At 41.5% G+C, this 24,230-nt stretch overlaps 1 long non-coding RNA gene across 1 annotated transcript; it reads right to left on the bottom strand.

Moving 5' to 3' along the window:
• Window positions 1–875: 875 nt before the first annotated feature.
• LOC131495029 (uncharacterized) lies at window positions 876–5,187 on the bottom strand. Its single transcript, XR_009253729.1, has 4 exons — window positions 4,276–5,187; window positions 4,040–4,155; window positions 2,105–2,158; window positions 876–1,019 (listed from the first exon to the last, which is right to left on the bottom strand). It is a non-coding gene; the product is annotated as an uncharacterized LOC131495029 (long non-coding RNA).
• Window positions 5,188–24,230: the final 19,043 nt, after the last annotated feature.

Below are 24,230 nucleotides of genomic sequence, written 5' to 3'. Positions count from 1 at the left end.
CTCTCTCTCTCTCTCTCTCTCTCAAAATAAATAAAAAAGTTTAAAAAAATGATCAGGGAGGGTGATAATCTTAGATATGGCAGGTCTTTTCTCATACAGATCCCCATTTATTTGAGATTAAAGAGAGTCACTTATTACTACTAGGAAAACGGCTCTCCTCAGAAAATCCTATGGATTTTATGGGGCAACTGGATGGCTCAGTCAGTTAAGCCTCCGGCTCTTGGTTTCAGCTCAGGTCATGATCTCACGGTTTCATGAGTTCGAGCCCCGTGTCAGACTCTGCTCTGGCAACATGGATCCTGCTTGGGATTCTCTCTCTCCCTCGCTCTCTGCCCCTCCCCCACTTGCACTGTCTCTGTCTCTCTCAAAATAAATAAACTTAAGAAAGAAAGAAAGAAAATCCTATGGATTTTATTGTGCTGTTGAGTATTTTCCACAGGCACTTTTTTCATCCTTCTCACAGAGCCTCATCATCTCCTAAACTAACTAGTTTAGGCCTGCAAGGGCCATTTTCCTAAATAAGGTCACATTCACAGGTTCCAGGTAGATAGATCTTGTGAGGATCTATCTCCCAAGATATCAACCCAAGACAGTGTGTGTGTATTTACACAAAATTACAGTGACAAGGCTATGCTCACAATAAGCAAAACATTTTCTCAAAGTGTAAAATAAGGTTTAGCATATTTTTACTTGGATCAATAGTCTCCCTACAACTTCTGTCTTTTGAATTTAAAACTCTATCATCTCCATCTATAAACTACATCAATTGTTTACAATAAAGACCAGGTATCAGAAAACCTGGTGGCTGGAGAGAACTTCAGAGAGAAGTTCTCTCTGAAGAACTTCTGAAGAAGTAAATATCCATTTAGTTCTGGATATGTAGGATGTATGACACAAAGCAGGAGAGGTGCAGCTTTAGAAGGTACGCACTTCCACAATCCTTCTAAGTAGCTCTCCAGTGTTTCATGGTTTCATCGGGAAAAGGCAACAACAGAAGATCATGGAACTCAAAGGAACCTCTAAGAGAAAAAAGAAAGACCTTGAAAGACATTTTGTTAAAATCTCTTTATTTGAGAAATTAGGAAACTAAGATCCCAAAGACTTTCATCTTTGGTTGCTTGCTCTCCCATGTCTTAACTGACGCCAGATGAGAAACTCAATTAGAAGCTCATCATTCTTGACCAATGTTCATTCTCTACATGTTACATGATGTCTAACCTACTCTCTTCCTACTATAAAGTAAACCCATTCTTCTGATCTTCTTTTAGTTGAAAGAGAGAGGAGGCCCCCATCCATAAGATGTATTCTCTTCTTACACCCTGTATAGTCAGGTCAGGCTACCATAACAAAATACCCTAGACCTTATGTCTTAAACAACAGAAATCTATTTTCTTGCCATTCTGGAAGGTGGAGGTGTGAGATCAGGATATCATCATGGTTGGGTTTTTGTGAGAGTGCTCTTCCTGGCTCACAGGTGACCGCCAACTCACTGGGACCTCACATGCCTTTCCTTCGTGTTTGTGCAGAAAGAGAGAGAGAGAGAGAGAAAGAGAGAGATAAGCCCACTAATCCTATCAAATTAGGACCCCACCGTATCAACTCATTTGCCCTTAATTACTTCCAAATACAATCACATTGGGGGTTAGGTCCTCAATGTATGAATTTTGAGAGGACAATTCAGTCCATAGCACAGATCCTATCACCTTATGTCAATAAAAAGTATTATACTTGCAAAACATTTTTTTCTATAACTTTGTGATTTGCTCCATTTAACAAATTGAGAAACTGAGGCTCAGAGAAGTCAATCGGTTGGTCCAAGTTCATACAGTGAATAAGATGCAATCCAGAACACAGCACGTCTTTTATCTGGATTCTGGAGCTCTCTCCCAGTGTTCAGGATGACCTTGTGTACTGGTCACCTGTTAGTAGTTGTCCTTATAAAGCATCTACAAGCACTGTGAAAACAAATGGCTTCTAACAAGGCCCTTGGAGAGACCTATGGAAATCTAACATTGTAATTCTTGTACATGACCATCTGACACATTAGTGACTTAAACCCCGTAGAATGGAAACAGTTTAATATGTCATCTGTTCTCATGCGCACCAGGACTATGGCTCGAGAGAGGATTCAGCTGTTCCCACAGTAAGCCACCAACTCCTACAAAAAAAAATTTTAAAAAAATCGTAAAGGAATAAATGATTATTCACGGTGACAAAAGCACAAGTATTTCGAACAAGAAAACATTATGTTAAAGAATGTAAGAGGGAAAAAACCACCCTGATACAGATTCATTCACTGAGCTTTTCAATGTAACTTCTAAGATGAAACACACAAGAAACGTTTTATGCCACTATATAGTATGAAGGTTTTACCAAATATAAACAGCAAAAATACCATCTGTTGATAGTGATACGTATTTCTAGATGATTCGGGGTATAAACATAGAAACGTAACACGTAAGATATTTTTAGTTAAAGTTAAAAAAAGCTTTTCCCACTTACGTTTGCTAGTAAAAATTATTAATTTTTATAGGTATGATGACACTGTTGTTACAGAAGAATTACTGTAGAGATTCAAATGGAAGTAAATATTGAGAAATGGAATGGGATAGGTTTTAGGTCTGTAATGAACTTTCAAATTAAAAAATGAAGCAAATAATGTATTAAATCTCATTTATGTATATGGTAGCTCATTACACTATTCTTTGAACTTTTATCGCTGATTTTATGTTTTGAGAGATTGTCTAAAAATTTATAGTAAGAACAAAAAGAATGAAGTTACCAAAATCTTAGAAGCAAAATATAAATAGTGTATTATTTAATAGAATATGACTACTCGGTATTGCATGAATGGCTCACATAAGAGGAACCCAAGAGAAAAGATGCATACACACACACACACACACACACACACACACACCTGTTCAGAGAAACATACACATTTTTCCAATGTCTGTTACTAGGAGGACATATCGATCGATAGATTTGAAGCAACCACAACTATTTTTAGAATTAAAAAAGAGAATAATAATTTCATTTTGAGTAGGCTAGGCCTGTTTGATTTTTTTGACATACAAAAAAAAACTGTACACAATTAATGTATACAACTTGATGATTTGGGAGGTGAGGGTACACCCATGAAACCATGACCATCATCTATTCCACAGGCCTTTCCACCATCTCCCAAACTTTCCTCCCACCCTCTTATTTATTGTTGTTATTTTTTGTGATAAGGACACAACCTAAGACATACCCTCTTAGTAAATCTTTAAGTACACAATACAATATCATCAACACCAGGCACAATGCTATCCAGTGGACAGTTTGACCTTGATAGCCAGAATTCTTCATTTTCTGATCCAAAACAAATACAAAGACGCACCTTCAGGAGAACTGAATCCACACGCACCTACTATTAAAAGCAGAGTTTGTGTGGAAAGCACTCATGAGCACACACACATTCTCTTTAAGCTTCGATTTGAAAGACTTTTTGAAAGGTTAGAAACCTTCCCCCCAAGGGTATTCAAAAAGCCAGAAGTAGCTTTTTGTCACTTGCTCTGAATTTTTTCCCCCAAGACGAAATGCAGGAAGCCAACTCAGAGTAGCTAGTAAATTCAGTCATTTTAAGGGCTCCATACTTCCCCCTCTTCTCTCCCTCTCAGACTCCATTCTTGCCCCTCCCCAGAAGTACAGCAGCCAGATAGCAGACAGAGAGCACCTTGAGTGCAAGTGGAGACTCCGGCCTACCTGAGGGGCTTTCATTCAAATAAAGCTTCCCATTTTGCCTCTCTCATGAATGGTGTATGTGTGAGAGCAGGAGGTAAATACGCCAGGAAGACAAATCTGGTCACACGCTCAGAGTCTCCTCACTCCCGTCTTTGGAGAACACCATCTTGCCTCTGGAAGCCATTAGTCCCCATCACCTCCCAGTTTGCAGCTACCATAGTAAATTCATTATTTTATTTGACAAATAACTCTGCGTTTGACCTCACATGATTAGAGAATGTGGGAAGTTACAGGAAAGAAGACGAAACCTCACCTCATAGGAGGAAGACAAATGAAGTGTGCATAAGTGCAAAACACATCTGTGAGCTCTCGCACAACTTAGCCCTGGGAGTTTACAGGAGCAAATGCCACACCTCAAATACTGAGTGGCTGGAGACAAAGAAGCAGTGTGATCAGTTGACTGTCTCACACTTTTAGGAAAAGCTGAAATTGTAGATATAATATTTTCCTATTAACAAAGAAATAATTGTTTCTTTAAAAAATATTCACCTCTAACCCCATCCCTGGGAAATGGTACGCTATTAGCACCTTGATCCACAGACTTCCAGATGCTTAGAGAGGTTTTCCCTGAGAAATCTAGCTTAAAAAATGACCCAATCCATCACTATCGGCCCCACTGTGAACACTTTGGTAGCAAAGGTCAGAAAATCCACATCAGACTGGTTGACGCAAGGAGGGATATTAATCCAGAGGCTCAAATGAGGTCTCTCTCAGGTCTGCCGTCCTTCACAGTGGCTTCATTTGCAGATGCCCTGTGATGAAAAGAGGGCCACAGCAGTAAAAGGCTATCTTCTCCCAGATTTAAATCCCTGAGGTCATAAGCTCCCCTCCCTACCAGTTGCTTTTACAAAAGACCAAGTAATGGCTGCAGTTGCATTGTGTGGTCATCCATGAAGCGACTACTTTGCTCAGGGGAACACAATGAACTCAGGAATGCTAAATGCCCGGGAAATAGAGAAATGAGGAAGAATGCCTTTTTTTGTCTCTACGAGTGACTAATCAAGCAGTGTTGCTTATGCTATAGTGTTGCAGACTATATGAAGACTTCTTTAAATTTCTACTCACAGCCTCCTGAATGTACCAGGCCATACTCACAATGGTCATTTCATCTTCCCAACTAGTGACCAAATTTTGTTACTGACAAGCATCTCGCCTGGTTCCTTCTGCCCTCAGGTCAATGGTTCTCCTGGGTGGCTCCCAAATCCCTTGGGATATAGACACCTGGCGTCTATATTCCAGCTGACTTTCAAATTAGAGTGTCCCACTCTGTCACCCATCTCTCTCTTTCTCTATCCCTGACTCTGTCTTGCTCTCTGGCTCTCTCTGCTTAAAACATCTAAACTCTTCCTCTTTAGCACTGTGCAATGTTGTGTCTGTTCAGAGGGCCTTTTGAAAGACAGCATTTGGGGGCGCCTGGGTGGCGCAGTCGGTTAAGCGTCCGACTTCAGCCAGGTCACGATCTCGCGGTCTGTGAGTTCGAGCCCCGCGTCGGGCTCTGGGCTGATGGCTCGGAGCCTGGAGCCTGTTTCCGATTCTGTGTCTCCCTCTCTCTCTGCCCCTCCCCCGTTCATGCTCTGTCTCTCTCTGTCCCAAAAATAAATAAAAAAAAAAAAAAAAAAAAAAAAAAAAAAAAAAAAAAAAAAAAGACAGCATTTGGTTGACTTTCAGATCGTTGTTTTATGTATATTGTGGAAGACAAGACACTAAAGAGAGATTTGGCTCCACCTGGAATATACGTAATTACATAAGAGACCACAGATGTGACGGGTCAGATGGTACTGGGGGTTGGTGGGTAAGACTGGAACCCCACTCTGTCATGTTGCTGCTCCTAGGGACTCTAACTGCGTCTTCATGGAGTAAAAGAGTTCTGGGGTAAATTATGAGTGGACCAGTTTCTAAAGCAATACCTGAAGGCCTACATGTCACAATGGCCACTGTGATGGCAGGACTACCTCTGTCTCTATGGAGATAAAGACAGAGTCCTCAAGGAAGACAGGGAAGAACACAGAGTCAGTCTGCTTTGGTCTGAATCCACAACTCTGCAACCGGCTAGCTATGCAACCTTGAACACACCTTGAACAAGATAACCTTAAATAAATACAACCTTGACGTCTCTGTGCTTCATTTTTCTTGTATATAAAAAAGGAGATATATTAAGAGGTGCCTGGGTAGTGGAGTCGGGTTAAGTGTCTGACTTCAGCTCAGCTCATGATCTCACAGTTTGTGAGTTGAGTTCAAGGCCCACACTGGGTTCTGTGCCGATGGTGCAGAGCCTGCTTGGGATTATGTCTTTCCCTCTTTCTGCCCCTCCCCAGCTTGCTTTTCTCTCTTTCTCTTTCTCTCTCTCTCTCTCTCTCTCTCTCTCTCTCAAAATAAATAAATAAACTTAAAAAGAGAGAGAGATTAAAACTACCTACCTCCAAGTACCTGGATGGCTCAGTCAGTTAAGCATCCAACTCTTGACTTCTGCTCAGGTCATGATCTCACAGGTTTGTGAGATTGAGCCCTGCATGGGACTCCATGCTGAGAATGCAGAACCTACTTGGGATTCTCTCTCTCTGAGAATCCCTTCACCTGCATGCTCGTTCTCTCTCTCTCTCAAAATAAACAAACAAACAAGCAAACTTAAAAAACCTCTACCTACCTCATGGGATAATTCTGAGGATTAACTAGAACAACACACATAAAGGGCTTGCCACAATGTCTGGTACATAAGACCTCCATCAATGTTAACTGATATAAACAGTATCACTACCATTCCCACTACTAGAAACTACATGGTGATTTAGGAACACGGATTTTGGAGCCAGTCTACATGAGTTCAAACCCAATTCCATATCTTACTGTGTTATCTTGAACAAGTTACTTAGACTCCACAAGATTTAGTTTACTTACCCATAGAATAAGAACCATAGCATACCTGCCTAACAGGCAGAAATAAAGATTCAGTTAAATAAATAGCTCACTTGGCTCTTAGACGTTGTCTATCATTTTATGAATACAGCGTGACATTTGAAGTTTTCTGAGAAGCGCTTTCCACCTCAGTACCTCCACAAAGAAACAAATATCCACAGATGCCATTTCTGTCCCAGGTATTTGGAATCTTAGAGTTGGAAAAGTACTCCTTCAGTTTAAAGGCCGTATTTGCCAGTAAATGTAAATGCCCTGAGGTGGCTGGGGAGGAGGTGTATCCAGCCAATAGCTCAGCATTTTTGGTAGTTTAGCAAATGCTTCCCAAGGTGACAATTTTAAAAAGAATGACTGAAGGTAAGAACACTGGACAGAGGAGCCGTGAGTGATGTTAACAACACCTAGGGGAGCCCGGGAGTGGGAGAATGGCCCCAGAAGGGTAGACGAGTGCTCTCAAAAATGTTATTGACCTTCTCAATTTGGTCAAGGATTCCTGTTAGACAGTCCCATTAGGCTCAGGGCCCAGCACGGGCTACAGAGCCCAGATTATTCTCTAGGTTCTGAGCCACAGCACCTCTACAATAGACCAAGCCAACATCGAGATTTGCAAGTGCTTTCTCTAGATTTTGGAAAAAGTGGAGCTTTTCTGAAGAAATGTTGAAGCTCCGTGGAGTGGCTGCTTATAATCACTCTCTACAGCCCCAGCCTTCTAGTCTTTTCCAAACAGTATTTTGACGATGATACAATTCTCCTCTTCAGATGTGGAGAAACTGGAGAACTGAATCATTTCATAAGACCGCAAAGCACAGAGGAGGCAAGGACTGTCTCAGAAGAATGGGATGAGCCTAACTCAAAGAAATCCTCACTTTATTAGCCAAGTTTTCCCATGTGGAGAGCACTCCCAAAGGAAACTTGGGGCACTCTCATCCTGCAGCATGTTTTAAAACTCAACCAGACTCAGCGATAGGGACCGCAGGAGACAATTCCGCCCTCGCCAGATGAAAGGGTATGGTCCAGCTCTCATTTCTGTAATGAATGATCCCAGTTACCTGGGTTGCCAGGCCGGGAGTGGAGGCAGAGAGAGCTGGTTGTTCACATCAGCTTTCGCTTGGAAGGGGAGCAAGTCCGATCAGTTCTTCGGCTCGGCCCTCCTTTCAAGTCTCTGGAAACATCTCCAGGGAGAAAATAACACTAAGAAACACAGAAATCTTCTCTCTTCCCCGCAGGCCTTTGTCACCGTGCCAGTTCCTAAGCGCGCACACTTGGCAGACCGAATCACTATGATACACTTTTCCCAGGGTTCAAAAAGAAAAGATGAACAAAGAGCTTGTGGCTTCAAGGGGGAGCAAAGGTAGCCAGGAGTCTATGAGGTAGCTCATCTTCTTTCTGGCAAAGGGGGGAGGGAGTGGCAGTGAAAAGAAATCACCTTGTCAGTGGTTTGGGAGACCGCAGGTTTGGTGCCCGAGGGCATTTTCTGGGCTGGCTCACCCGGGTGGCTGCAATTTTCCACGGGTAAAGCAGAGGGCGGCTTGTGTCAGCAAAGGGTGACACTCCAAGGCTGTGTTGTGGTTGGCGCTTTTTTTTAAGGCAAGGGAAAGTACTACTCCTTTAAAACTGGTTCTCAAAAGGTATACCGACTTCCTCTAGCAATATTTCTCAATGAATTCAGCCAAACAGGAAAGTCAAAAATAGTTGATATTTTCTTTAGATTTTGAAAACAAACAGGATGTGTCTCTTTTCTTCTTATCTTGGCCCCAACAACGTTAGCAGTTGGTTCAGTTCTTCTAGTGTAAGAATTTTTATAACCACGTTAAGATTCAAAGTGTTAAGTTACAAATGGCATGGAGATGAGAACGAGTGGAAATTTTCGCCGTATTTTTATTATGTGCTTTCACTTTCTATAGCTATCAGATATATTTCCTTAGCAGTCGGCCTCGTATCACCCCCACTGAATAAGACAGACTTTAAACAAACATAGTGACTATGTTTAGATAGTGTACTTCTCTGGATATTCGCCAAGAATTTGAGATGTGAGAAATAAAAATTCATCCTCAGCTTTTAATGGAATTGGACTAGAGCCAAGAAAATGTAGCACAAATCAAGTGTCTTCTCCAATGACGTGGTGCCAGTGACATCATAATTGGAGCTGAGATTAAGAAACCTCACAGGACTTCAGCTGTTATACTCTCTAATTCCTTGGTCCATAGAATTACTTTCTTCCCACTCTCTGTCAATTTATGAAGAATCAGAACATTGCCTGGCCCGGTGGGAGTGAGGTAAAATATCTCTCTCTAGATGAAGAGTACAAGAAATTGAGGCTTAATTTCCCTGATGTAGTCTCTGGTTGCAAGGTGAGCCCGGTTGAAGAGGGATGCAAACAGTCCCAGCCTGACCCTGCTTGGCTGCATCTTGAAAATGTCCGTTGTCACCCACGCGAGGTCCAGCTCTGCAATGTTATATGGTTTTCTGTGGGTTCTTTTTTTCCTATTGACCCAGAATGATGAACTTCTGAAAATTGACACTAGCCAAATACCTATGAGACTGATTCAAAACACCAATATATTCATTCCCAGTGAATAAATGTAACTCCCTAAGGCTCAAGGTGGTTCCTGAGTATGCTCAGATCATTCTTTCCTCTGGAGGAAAAGTTACAAGGGAATCTCACTTACATTTAGAAGATGGTTTAGTGAGTGCAGTGTTAATATGATGCTAATGGATACCATCAAGGGCTGATAACCTTGCCACCCGACTTCATCTCCAGAAAGATTTCTCAAAAACGACAGGAGGGACAGTATTTTGGTCAATGTTGGAACTCTAATAAATTAGCCTCTCAATCTTTTTTTTTTTTAATTCAGGTAAATCTCCATCATCCCTAAATGATAGAGCAATATTCAGATTATGGCGGCAGCATCTGGCAATGACAACAAAACACCCCGATGGCTTTGGCAGGATCAGGAAGAAGGGCGAGAGCCCTTGACTGAGTTTGTGACACATCCTGTATCTCCTGTATGGCAATTTGCAAACGCACTAACTTTATTGGCAAATGCAATTAGACTCCACCCAGGGGGCTTACATTTGCACATGAGCAGACATCACGTTCATCCATCACGTTTTCTCTTCTTACACTTGCCTTAAGAAGTGACATTTTGTGACTTTGCTTCCAAATTTGGGACTGCATTCTGCTGTGCCTGACTGCTGCACGCCTGCTTCCATGATACCAGCCAAGTGGCAAGGGTAGGATACCCGGCAGCCACAAATGATTTTGTGCTCACAGAACGTCTTTCCCATCAAAACAATTTTTGTTCAATAATAAAAGGAAAGAGGGGTTAGGGAACCTTCCATGTGTATCAAAGTAAAAGAGGTGCTCTAGCCCAGTATCTATCCAAGGGACGGCACAAAAGGGGACACACCATTAGCCACTGTATTCAAAATTATAAGTAAGGGTCACATTTAAGGAATAATTCATTCAAGTCACGTGCATAATAACGGAAACTCTCTCAATTCCTTCGCCTTCTTTGTCAGGGTCTAAAAGATACTAGAAAATGTGAACAAAGGAGGAATTAATTTTTTTCTCCCTGAATGAATAAATTTGTTCATGGGTAATTGTTTCTTTGTACTCAATAATAATGATAGCAACGACTCCTACTTATTGTGCACTTAGTATTTTGCCCAAGATATTAGACCAAGAACTAAAAGAAGTCTTCTCAACTGTTTCATGAGTTAAGTACTATTATTAATTCCAGCAGGCATCAGGGTGAGAAAATTGGACAAGTTGCTTTATTCCTGTATGTCTCAGGTTCATAAAGCTTGGAAGTGGCAGGGTACTGCTTAAGCCCAGGGAATTTGACCATAAAGCCTGCCTTCTTAACTACTAAGCAATGTGCCTTCTTAACATTTCAAACTATAAATTCTTGTGTAATTTGGCCTAACCCATTATATCCATTAGTATTGACTCTATAAACTTGATTACTATGCAGAAGCCGTTTCTTGTGACTTTTTCCTTCATGAGAAATAAGGCACATGTAAAATTAGAACAACCTCCTGTTCTGTTTCTCAGTGAATGACTTTATTATCATCTCAGCCAATATTGAAATCCACATTTCAAAAAAAATCCCCACCACCCACATTACCTTCATTGTTAATATTTATAACATGTGGGGAAAGGGTTTAGAACTCAACTTCATTGTTCCAACAAAAATTCAAAATCTTCCAAATTGGCTAGGGGGTCCTACATCTAAAAGGTCTACTCCTCAAATGTGGGCCTCTTGCCAACGTGCCTGACAAAGTGAGTCTCAAAATCGGAGAGTTATCAGAGCATCGTTGGCAGGTTAAAGAGAGTTCCAAGAGTCAAATGGACTCCTAGGAAGGTATCTCCAAAAAATATAATTCTTTCACGTTTGTATATAAGAATTTAACCAGATGTTCATTATGAGGAGAAACAGCCAAGTTAACTAGGCTAGGATCTATTTATACTCTACTATGAAAATTACCAAGTTTAACATAACTCAGAGGAACTCAATTTACTCTCAGAAATATTTAGCAATAATTCTCCAACATTAGCATTTAACTTGCTGAACGTGGACCCCAAAACTTTATTTTTTGGTTAAAAAAGTATGACAGCAAGTTCTTTCTGACTTCTTAACTTCTCTAAGATGTTTCATGACGCTGAAAATGCATCAATGTCACAGGGGATTAATCATTGTCCAATCATCACGTTACTGTAGGAAGTACCCTAGTCAGTCAGTAGAATCCTTTTCTGATCTGGTTTCTCTTAGTATCTCAAAGGAGAACGTCAAAAGAGGGTTCTGTTTCAGGCATAAAAGTCCCCCCTTTTTTCTCCATTAATCTCTCAATGCCTAGATGCCCAGGAAACATGGCCTTTCTCCTTTCCTCCAATTTTCCAAAACCACACACAAGAGAATCGAGCTGGTCTGCGACATAATCTCAGAAGACAATTCCACCTCGATACCCTTTGCTCAGTGTTCATTCCCTCCTGATCTCCCATTTTCCTATCGCACTGAATTTGTACTTATCCTCTATCTTCAATTAATGATCCTACGCTTCAAATATCTTCCATCCATTTCAACTTCAGTCCTGGTGGGAGACACAGTCCCTTTAGAACAGCCAAAAAGTCTGTAAAACCCCTTCCCAGAAATAATCCCAAGCTTTTGGTTGAATAAGTGGGATACCAAACATTTACTTAACTTCTACCTTAAAGATTCAAATCTGTTCTCCTCTGGGTTTCCACTCATTGTTTCTTAAATATTTCCTATTTGTGAGGCTGTGATGTTGTTACGTTATTATTGGAGTCCAAAGAAGAAAATCTTTCTTCTACTTGTACTATTGAAAATAAAAAGCAAGTCAAATACTTTAGCTCACCCAAATAAAGTATGAATCCCTGCTGAGGAAAACCTGATTGAGAAGCATCCTTTTCCTATTACAGCAATTTGTCTTGTCAGTCTCTCTTAGGCTATACCTATACAGCATTCTTAATTCAGAATATATGAATCCTCCCCACCAAAAAGTAATGAAAAATCTAAGCGGAATGACTCAACTCCTTATTTTAATTGAACAAACAATTATTGAGTATAAGGATATGGGCACTTACATCACCAATTACAATAATGAACTGCTTCCTGAAATCCCCATGGGACTTTACAAACCCAAAGCATCAGCCAGAGTGGCACCAGTGGCCACATTACTGATGGAGATGGCACCTTGATACAGATCCCAGGGCCTTCACCCTGTGCATCGGCGGGCCCGTGGTCATCTTCAGTCATCACGGCCATCAACAGCAATGCTGCTTTCACAGACACTGGGCCAGGCTTCTACCCAGTGTCATCAGAGAAAAGGGATGTCACCTGAGAGCAGACATGTCATCAGAGTAAAAAAAACACAGCCCGTGCCACAAAGTGGCCAACCAAGCTGGTTCACAGATCATATGCTCCAGGCATCCCTTAGAGAAATCTTATGAGAAGAATATGAGAGGAGTGGAACCACCACAAGGTAGGTGAAAGGCATAGCCAGAAGTACTAAGTTGAAACCACAATTGTGATCAAATTTTTTACCTTCAGACTGGTGTGGACAGGGAAATACACCAACCCTTTGTGCAGTCGTCTACTGCTGCGGAACAATCTGCCCCATCCTTAATGGCGTAAAACATCAACTGCTTTGCTAGTTCTTGTGATTCTGTGGGCTGACCAGGCTCACCTGTGTGGTACTTCTGCTCCCTGTGATGTGGGCTGGGCTGCAATTGCCTGGGGCTCGGCTGGGATGGCACGCCCAAGATGCTTCACTCTCATGGCTGACAGGTGACATCGGTTCTCAGCCAGGAGCTTGGCTAAGAATGTTGAATAAAATGCTGTGAATGGAGCCTCTCTGTGTGATTTGGGCCTCTTGTCGGTGTGGAAGTTGGGTTTGAAGAGGGACAAACCCAGAGTTAGTGATGCGAGAGAGGAGGAGCCTAAGGAGCCAATCCTTCCAAAGGTGGAGACTAAGAACTGACCCTGCATCATTTCTGACATATCCTGTTGATGAAAGCAGTCAGAGGTTCAGCCTGGCCCCGGGGAATAGGAAAGTAGGCACCCCCTTTCCATTTGTGGCCATGTTTCCTCAGCATAAGCTCTGTCCCTTGATTTCAAGTGAGGGTAGTGCAGCCAACAGAGACCTGGGTTGTCACCACAAACACCTGGGATGGTGGTGGAGCAAGAGAATCAATCCGAAACATCCTGGCTATGGCTGCTCCCAGGCTTCCTTTACATGCCTTTTCAGAGTTGGTCTGCCTGGCCGCATTTATACTATCTTCTCCATTTCCTTATATTACACTGCTGAATGGGAAACACTTCTGTCTGGTCAGGAAACCACAAATCATTTTAATCTGTTTCACTTTGCACTCGATGTTTTACACTCCCCGATGGCAAGGCCAGAGGAACCAGGGCATGTGCAAACCTCAGAAGAGTCATTGACTTCACATCAGATTCACCTGGGGAAGGGTTGTTTTTTGTTTTGTTTTGTTTTGTTTTTTTTAATCCCAGACTATTTGCCAGATCTGGTGAATCAGCATCCCTGAGGATGGACACACACACACACACACACAGAAAAGCTCTCCAAGTGATTCAGATAGTTACCATTCTGGGGGAACCACTCTTAAAATGGTCATTGTTTAAAAGTTAATTTAGGGGTGCCTGGGTGGCTCAGTCGGTTAAGCATCCGACTTCGGCTCAGGTCATGATCTCATGGTCCGTGAGTTCGAGCCCCGTGTCGGGCTCTGTGCTGACCACTCAGAGCCTTGAGCCTGTTTCAGATTCTGTGTCTCCCTCTCTCTCTGCCCCTCCCCTGTTCATGCTCTGTCTCTCTCTCTGTCTCAAAAATAAATAAACGTTAAAACTTTTTTTAAAAAAGTTAATTTAGTATTTTTAAATTCTTTGGGGAAAGGCTCCTCCGTGGAAAACTAATACATATGCAATTTTCCTTATAACAGATCCATTCATCCAATTTGCTTGGTCCTACCCATGCCCTTGTGATTAAAACTGACTACAACCCATTCAAAATGTTTTATCTTTGCCACAACCTACCTTAAGTGTCACTGGACTGATGGTGATGGAAAACCAAAGCAGAGACAAAGCTGCCATGTGCAGCTGTGATGGGACTGCAGACTCCCAGGTGTGGTGGCGGGGATGCTCCAGAGAGCCGCGGGCTGGTCCGAGCAGTCGCTTGGGGCATGATTGCCACGCACTGGCGTCTGTGTCCAAGCATGCAAATTCTGGTAATGGCATCCCTTTGTGCAACCTGTGGAATCCCCACTCACGTGGCCACGGAACCTAGCCCAGCACCTTCAGAACGCCGAAGCAGCCAGGAAGTGGGCACCTGGCCAGCACTGTGTTTGCCAGAAGAAAGGAGGCAGAGGCCCGGAAGAGAAGGACAGATCTTCCTTCCCGATAAAGAGTGTCTGTCATACCTGGTCGCCTGCCTGGCATAAGGAACGTTGAGTCGTCCCCAGAATCATGACTCCTAAGGGCTAATGGGCCTCAGTTGGCCCAGAAGCAAAATAATACCGAAAGCCTCGATTCCCCCTGGGGATGCTGTGACGCAACTGGTGATAATAATGCCTATGAACTCCCATGAGGAGCGTTGCTCAGAGAGCCATATAAAGACGAAGTATATCATTAAGACCCTTGCAGAGCAGACCAACTGATGAGTTTCAAAGCCTTGCTCCAACTCATTGAGAGGATGTGAAGGAACAACACCTACGCAGCCTCTCTAACTATACACGCTAAGTCTAAAGAGCAAGCTCACTCTACATGCTGACAAATCGGTTAAAACAAAACAAACTCAATCATTTCTGATAATCGGGCACTGCACTTACTGGGCAGTGTCTATTTTCTGTGACAGAAAGGCAGTAGCCAGCAAGGTTTCTTCCCCAGACTGACAGCCGTTTCTATAAAGCCATGTGTTTTTTCAGAGCAGCCTGTAGTGACATAGCAACCCAGACATATGGTGTCATTATTCAGCCGACACAAATTTGACACTTAAGTGAATTTATTATATTTTGCTTTGCTCCTGGTGCCTGAAAGGCTTTGCCACTGTCTCTTCATAGAGCTTGTCACAGATGTTGATGTATTTTCCTCCTCCATGGCCAGGTTTTACTGTGGAAACTGATACAACTTCACGATAGAATTTCTAGATGAATTATTCACGCATTGCATGCTTTCTGCACACAGGGGCTTGGAAGAAATCCATACTATTCAATAAATGGTCTTTCTAGTCCTCTTTAACAGGGCATTCTCCTCTGGTTTAAACTGTTTCTATTACCGCCTTTGTAATCATAATGTTTTGGATAAAGTATTCCATAGTTGATAGTTTGGTTAAAGCATTCACAATATTTCACATTAACGTGCAACAAAATTGTCCAGGCACTGAGATGAAACAGATCCATTCTAGCAACAATAATGCATCGGGGCCAAATTCTCATCAGTTCAACTTTTGTTCACACACACACACACACACACACACACACACACACACACAACTGAAACTCTTTAGTCAACTCTACTTCCAATGATTTATAGAGCAATTCTTGAAATATCTCAATATTTGTTATTTTAGACAGAATAGGCCTCTTCTAATGTTAATACCATCTGTAGAGATGAGTTTTTAATTGAAAAGAATTTTCAACTTGATGGAAAAGAGTCAGATGAACTCATCACTGGCCTCTGAGAAAAGATTAATGAAACAAAAACATATCAAGCTTCTTTAATACCTGGAGAAGCCATAAGGATACCTCGAGTGACATTATGGGCCATGGTATATGGGAGTGAATAACCTTAACATGACACAGTAAGCCTGTGGAAGAATTAAGAGCTATAATTACAGTTTTTAAAGTATAGTGACCTGTTGACCTTTAAGATTTAAGACTTTGCCGCAGGGTCATTTCTTGACCTAGTTTTTGTTTTGTTTTATTTTGTTTCATTGGGTTTTTTTTGTTGTTGTTCCCAACCGAAATAATTTTTCATTTCTATTCTGTAAAATTCCAAGCGGTTGAAAAGTTCAGGTCTTCCTTATCTTTGTTTTATTTTTAACTTAGTTAAATGCTTGGGAAGTATATATTTTTAAATAAGAAATCTCTCCGTTTAGGATTTGCTTTCTACTCAAAGAGCACTCACATCCTGATTTTTTCCTAGAACAGATGGCAAAAGAATTGCACAAAAGCACAAAGGCAGATGAAATTCTAGCTAATGATTATTATTATTTGAACAAATTCAGGCTAAGTGCAGTAGATTTCATTCACTAAGCTTTGAGGTCCATCCATGCATAACTTCCCCCATTTGTTGTCTATGGCAGCACACTTTCCCAGTCTCTCAAAACCTCCACACTAGGGTCATCTTTGGCCACAACTACGTACACCCCCATATCCACCCCCACCCCCAGTTCTAACAGTTCTTTCTTTCTTTGAAATATGTCCTCTGTTCAGATCTTAGTTTTTCTCTATCCTACTCAACCCCCCACTTCCTTATCCAGATATCCATGAAATCTGTCCCATCTTGTCTTCCAGCCTCCAGAAATTTCTGTATATTTATTGCTAAAATGAACTTCCTCACCTATTATTTGAATATATCATCCCTGCCTAAGAACCCGTGACAGTTTCTATTACCTATGGAATGCTTTTTTAAAAATTTAATATATATACTAATGTGCTGGGCTTGTTTTGAGCACTTAAAAATATCCACTCATTTGGGGTGCCTTGAGTAGCTCAGTCGGTTAAGTGGCAGACTCCTGATTTCAGCTCAGGTCATGATGTCAGGATTCATGAGATCAAGCCCACATCTGTCTCCGTGCTGACATTGCGCAAGGAGCCTGCTTCTGATTCTCTCTCTCCCTCTCTCTCTGTTCCTCCTCCACTTGCACTTGCTCTCTCTCAAAAATAAATAAATAGGGGCGCCTGGGTGGCGCAGTCGGTTAAGCATCCGACTTCAGCCAGGTCACGATCTCGCGGTCCGTGAGTTCGAGCCCCGCGTCGGGCTCTGGGCCGATGGCTCGGAGCCTGGAGCCTGTTTCCGATTCTGTGTCTCCCTCTCTCTCTGCCCCTCCCCCGTTCATGCTCTGTCTCTCTCTGTCCCAAAAATAAATAAAAAACGTTGAAAAAAAAAATTAAAATAAATAAATAAATAAATAAATAAATAAATAAATAAATAAATAGGGGCGCCTGGGTGGCTCAGTCGGTTAAGCGTCTGACCTCAGCTCAGGTCACGATCTCACGGTCCGTGAGTTAGAGCCCCACGTCAGGCTCTGTGCTGACGGCTCGGAGCCTGGAGCCTGCTTTGGATTCTGTGTCTCCCTCTCTCTCTGCCCCCGCCCCTGCTCATGCTCTGTCTCCTTCTGTCTCAAAAATAAATAAAAACATTTTTAAAAAATTAAAAAATAAATAAAAATAAACTTTAAAAGAAAATTTTAAAAAATCATCTCATTTAATCGTCATAACAACCCTTGAGGTAGGAACTATCACTCCCCTCCACCTTTTATGGATGAAGACACTAAGGTACCGAGAGGATAAATAATTTGCCTAAGGTCACACAGCCAGAGAGTGACAGAGTCATGATTGGAATCCAGTCTATACACCTAACCACCCTCACCCTAGGATAACTAGCACTCACAGAATGTTTTATAAACAGCTTTTATTTCTCATGTCACCCAACTGTTGAGTCAGATGCTGTTTATTCTTAAATCCACCTAATTTTATCTCTTTCTAATAAAAGGACCTGCATTTAAGTGCACCACTCTCATTATGGGTACATATTCCCACCCCCTTATACCTTTGCCTGTGAGGATTTTCTTGCCTAGGCTCCTTTGCCATTTTTTCTGTCTTTGACATGCATATGTCAAATAATATAAATTATAACTATTTATCGTTGTGATAAACTTCTTGCAAGAGGTGGCTCAGTTCTCAACAGAGGCTTCCTGCCCCCACATGAATCTCTTTTCTTCCTTACCCTCTTTCAGTGTGTGCATGCACGTCCAGCTTGGTTATACTTTCTTTCAAGAGATTCCTCAGACTCCGATTCTTCTCTAAAGCCACTCTCCATTCTCACCAGCAGAATGTGTAGCTGCCTCAACAGTGTTCTCATGACAATTCAGATGGTTGGCTCATCCATTGACTATCACCCCTCCTGTCGACCTGCCCTACACAAAAGCATCCGATTATGAGCTCTGCAGAGGCATATGCTGCGAGACTTCTGCCTATACCAGAACATAGTAGGGAGTCAATGTGTGTTGTTTAGTACGTTAACATTCAGTACCATTTCGCTTTCTGTTTGTAGTATGAGTAAGCATACACCCATCTCAGTTTTATTTTCCAACAATATTGTGAATCCAATGAAGACAGATCCTGCGTCTACTTTCCTTGCATTTCTCATCAAATCAAGTACAAGGCATTACCATCAATCCCCACTAAATGCTTGCTGTATGAATGGGTAAGTTATTAAAATTACCCCAGGAAATGAAGATCTTTGGCTTGAATTGCCACGTGTTAAAAATGGCACTACTCAAAAATATATAGTCAACCACACATTAAAAAGTACTAAGAATAACTCAATATTTCTTGTACGGAACAGTTGCATTTTCTTCTGAGAATCCATATGTTAAAGTCTCTCTCTGTATTTCCCACAAGAGCACTTAAATCCAGAACTCACAGTGTACCTGGCTTCAAACCAAGTACATTAGTTATTTTGGAATTGCAGAATTAATAGTCATTCTCCCCCTTCCAGATCTACCTCAAATAAAATTGTATTTCATTTGGATTAAGAGTTATAACCCATAAACTCGGCTACAGCAAGCTGCACCAACACAATTCTTTAGCACTTATCCTATTGCTATGCCTCAGAATAATACTAGAAACTATAATTATTAGCTCTGATAAACAAAGAATAAAAATCCCTTCTTTTGATGCATAGAATGTGGATATGGAAGTACCTATTTAACTGATACCAAAATTGTATGGTTCTATTGTGGTTTATAGGCCCAAGGTCAGAACTATGTACAAATTCAGGAAACCATTTTGGCAATTCAAAGGTAACACCCAGGTACTTGAGAACGTAGTCATGATAATATAGTTACCAAATGTCTCATAACTGTTAAAAACAGAATCAAACAATAGACCCATTTGAGGTTAGGTTTATAAATCAGTAAATATGCTGTATAGGAAATATCGTCTATCTTAGTGCTTTTGTTTTAAAATGTACTATTAGTTATATATTATTAATGGCTAGACTCCTATCATCTTAGAAATGAAAAAGGAATGGAGGAAATCAACATTTCAAGAACTCGGGAAGCTCAGCCTTAAGCAGTGTATCGTAACAATGAATGGAAATCACAGATGCTGAGGATGCTGGACACAAGGGAGAAAGAAAAGAAATGCATTTCAAGCAGTCTTATCACTCAAATTAGGTATAAAAAAAGTCAAACTGTAGCAGTACTTTTACATAACAGCTGTAGATGAGATTCAAACAAATAATGCCACATTTATACATCATAGAACGGCTGACTTCCCATTTTTTTCTGTCACTTCCATGCAGACAGAAGTGAGAGCCTCCCAATGCCATCTAGAATGGAAGAAGCCAATGGAGATGGGAATACATAATATCCCAGCAATCTGGTCAATACTTTCTTTCCAGGAAAGGCTTCCTGGAAAAGGACATTCGGTCCAAGTCTTGCAGAACAAGAGGATAACTTCATTTCCTGCACATGAGCGCTTTGGAGGTCAAATAAAATGGATGTAGAGGAGGTGGTTTTAGAGCATATGCCTTATCAGGAATTAAGACTGAGATTCGTTGTTAAGTATGTATTTCAGTACAAACACAATTTCACGGTTGTCCATTCCACTTGCCCTGTACTAAGGCACTGTAAAGAGTACAAAGAGTAAGTGGCAATGTTTACCTTCAGGCACTCTATAATTTAATTAGACAATGAAAATCACATGCATGGCAGCTAAATAACAGGACAGAATAGTATTTGGTTATGTGCTAGGATCTCTAGCTTTTCCAAAGCCAAGTATGAATCACTTTCTATTCTTACCCAATCTTCTTTCCCATAATTTTTCCTGTTAATGATGTGTTTGTACAAGAGACAATACCCATGTATAATTCTTCTAAAGTTTTTTCCATTTGTTTGTATATAAATAAATATAACAACAGCAAGAACAAAGCAATTATCCTAATAGATTGGACATAGCAAGAAACCAAACTTGGGTTCACATTTCTCCATGTTTGTGGTAAATCCCATGTAGTCTTGCTTCACAGAGAAACAGACCTCAATTAGGGGCCATGTTCTTTCTCAGGACCGAAAAGTCATCTTCATAGCATTTATACAAAGTTAGATATGAGAATGAGTCAACAGAATCAACCACAACTTGAAGATTTGCCAAATCAGAGAACTAGATTGATGATTCAGTCATGTGGCTGTTCCTCCACTGAATCATAGTTGCAATTTGACTCCTATGAACCTCAATTTTGCCATCTATCAGATGGGTAAAATGATACCTAATGAATCATTCCAGAGGTTACAGATTAGAGAGAAGGGACAATACGCATCCATGCTGAGAGTGGGTTAGGTCCCTGATTTGAAAATAATCGTAGTCGAAATGAGGTGGCCACTTGGGGCGCCTGGGTGGCTCAGTCTGTTGAGCATCCGACTTGGGCTCAGGTCACGGTCTCGCGGTTCATGAGGTCGAGCCCCATGAGTTCGAGCCCCGCGTCGGGCTCTGTGCTGACGGCTCAGAGCCTGGAGCCTGTTTCAGATTCTGTGTCTCCCTCTCTCTCTGCCCCTCCCCTGCTCACACTGTCTCTCTTTCTCAAAACAAACAAACATTAAAAAAGTAATTAAAAAAAAAGAAATGGGGTGGCCACACGGAGCAGACGTATATGCACGGAAGGGGCACAGCTGCCTGCAGTGCTATCCATATGAAAGCCTTGAGAATCCCAGCCCTCCCTGCTCCACCGTCCTTTCGGACTCAGGCTCCAGGAAGAAACTGTGCTAATAGTCTACACACTTGCATTTCAGGAGATGCTGATAGTCCCTCACACTTAATGGCCATTCAATAAGTAGTGATAACTATATTCTTTATTACGAGATAATAAGTTCTCGGTTTTTATTTCAGAAATATCAAATGATTATAAAACAAAACATCCACTTTTCCAGAAGCTACGTGAGCTGGAGGGGTACGTGTAGGCGAACAAGTCACAAAACGGCTTCTTCTCTGGTGTCATTCTCTCTTCTGCGGTCCAGTTTTCCAGCTAACAGTCTGGAGTCCCTGCTGGATAGCTTCAGGGAACTCGCACGCCACCCCTCCTAACTCCCACATGGCTCGCTTCCTACTGCTGCTTCTCCTACTACCGGCATTAAGTGGTAGCCTCAGACTGCATCTGAGGCAACTAACTCTCCCAAACGGCCACACTCTCAAGCTCTCCATGCCCCAAGGCGTGTACTACATCAAAGCCACATCCTGCGATCTCAAGAGCTCATGATGTCCCCCCCCCCCAACCACACACACCAGTGTCTCCCTACTGAAGTGCAAAGAATTCCTTTTCTGAGGGCCCTTGACTGTGAGCCAGCATGCGATCAATCCCCACCCGAGATGGGCCCTGCACACAACCTGCTCAGCTGTGTGCAGAGACCTCGCTTCCTCCTACGCTCTGCTACCGATTCACAAAATGGTGCCACGTTACACTACTGCCTCAGCCATTTTGGTGAAAAAGTGAAAAATCTCTCTTACTGGCTTCTCTTCGCATCTTATACATGGGATCTGGCCCAATCCCCAAGAAAAATAAGGACACGTGGGAGACAAAGATGAGCAACACTCACGCAAAACGCCCCCCTCGTCCATACAGGTCTCTGTTCCTCAACCTCTTCTCTGCTTTAGGACGACCGTTCCTAAGGATGACTCACTCCTTCTCAGGAGGCTCCTTGGACTTTTTTCAAACAGTCCCCAGACAAGCACATGACAAGCCTATTAGATATGCTGGGCTCTCAGAGAGTCTATAGCTGGGGTTTAAGCGGAGGCCCTTGCTGTAGCCATAAGCTAGAGATTTATAACTCACAGTTTTGATGAATTACTTTCATGTAAAACACAGTGTTTGGAAATGGGAAAGAATTCTATTTTCCTAAAACTCCACTTATTCCTTCTCCTCACGTCTAGAAAGTATACACACACCAAGTCATACACCTAAATTTAGCCGCCTTCTCTTCTCATCGCCCTCACCAAAATTAAAATGTATGATATTAAGACCTTTGTCTCAGAAATTCCATTATTCTATAAATGTGCTAAGTTAAATATTCTTGCCTACAGAACTTTTGCTTACACTTCCCCATGAACAAAGCTTTCTGTTAGTCAGTGGATAAAATATACTGGTTGTATTTGTGTGAATAATATAACCCACCAAGAAAAGTTAATTAATACATGCTAATTTATGTTAATTATTAACTTCAAGGAAAATTCTTGACAACACACTAAATTATTCTTCAGATTGCTATGTAACTTTCATACTTCAGAAGGCTGTTGGCAAGACATAAGGAATGAAGTCAGAATCTTGCAACGGCGAGAGAGGGTACTCCGACTTGTTTTAAGTCTAATGAGAAAAATCACATCGAAGTTAAATTTAAAGCATAATATTACAATCGAATTTTCCTGCATACACAGATTTTAAAAAGAAGCAGTCCTACAGGGATTTAAGACTAGTCTTTAACAATCTTAGTTGGTTTCTAGGAGTGGCTTCATTAATCACTACTTCACTCAGATAATTTATTTTTCATGCTGCTCCAGCAAATGCTCCCGTTGTCTTTAATCTTTCCCAGCATCTTCCATGATTGCTCCAGCTAGTACTTATCTCTGAGGCTGTTTTCTTACCCCTCCTGTCAGACACAAAGGAGCACGCCAACTGAGTGATCTCAACAGCTGAAAGAAATACCTGGCAAGAGAGCACGGGTGAGACAAGAGTGGAAACACCGTCGAGAACAATGGAGAAATACTCTTTTGAAGAGATTTAACATACGCTCTGAGAGCTCCACTACACTGGGAACAGATAAAAATCTATGTATATGGCATGTGTGTGCGTGAGAAAGATTTCAAATAAATGACCCCTGAAGGCGTAACGCACATTCTGCTATGGCTCCGACAATATTTCCCAATTTGACGCACTCTCTGTGAGTTTTGCCATGAATTTTGACTCTTCTCAACTCACATTTTCAAGTTTTTCTTCTCACCCATAGCTAATAGGACTGGAGTCAGACAGTTAGATTTTTGCTTAGTCAAAATCATTTGAGTCATTTCTAAAGTAATTAGCATCTTCCAGGTCTACTAGAGTCTATTTTATTGTCAAAAAAATAATTTAAGTAAAAACCAACACTACTTATTAATTTGGTTTTTTACATATCAGTATATATCAAAGAGAAACAAAATGTCAATGATACTTTTGGCATCTCATAATTAGATGCTTTACTGTGAGACAGTGATCCTGAGAAACAAGGAAAAATGATTATCCAAGAGGGGAAGAAGCTACGAAAGGACCTTACATAATGGCTACATTGAATTGCCAAAAGAAGTAGAGGGACTTAAGTTTTCTAGAGTCACATACAAGTGACCTAAAGTCAACAGCAATTCTTTGTTGCCACTAGAGGTGTTCATGTTTCAGAGATGAAATAACATACCGCTCCTGGATATCTGGTCTCCGGAATATCAAAAATGCCCAGGGTTTCTGGGTCCCTATTTCAGGCACCTCTCCTCTCAAGGCACAAGGATTTTTGCAAGTCTGACCAAGCCCTGAGGTCTTTTAGACCTCTGAAAAGACCTTGTAAACAAGCATGAAGTTTTATAATATTCTTTCAAATGTCTAATTACAAAGAAGAACAAATACTGCCTCCTACTTTTAACCCAGAAGTGGAAAGTTTCAAGCACAGCTACTCCAGACCGCCTTCCCAAGCATGGGGTGCCTCGTATTAAGTCTTGGATTCTTCTATTTCCTCTGACCAAAACAGAAACAAAAGAAACC

This window comes from Neofelis nebulosa, chromosome 14 (genome assembly GCF_028018385.1).
Source record: "Neofelis nebulosa isolate mNeoNeb1 chromosome 14, mNeoNeb1.pri, whole genome shotgun sequence".
In the NCBI taxonomy this organism is placed as follows: domain Eukaryota; kingdom Metazoa; phylum Chordata; class Mammalia; order Carnivora; family Felidae; genus Neofelis; species Neofelis nebulosa.
Note: the sequence above shows the minus strand (reverse complement) of the source record. Positions and strands in the feature narration are given on the sequence as shown.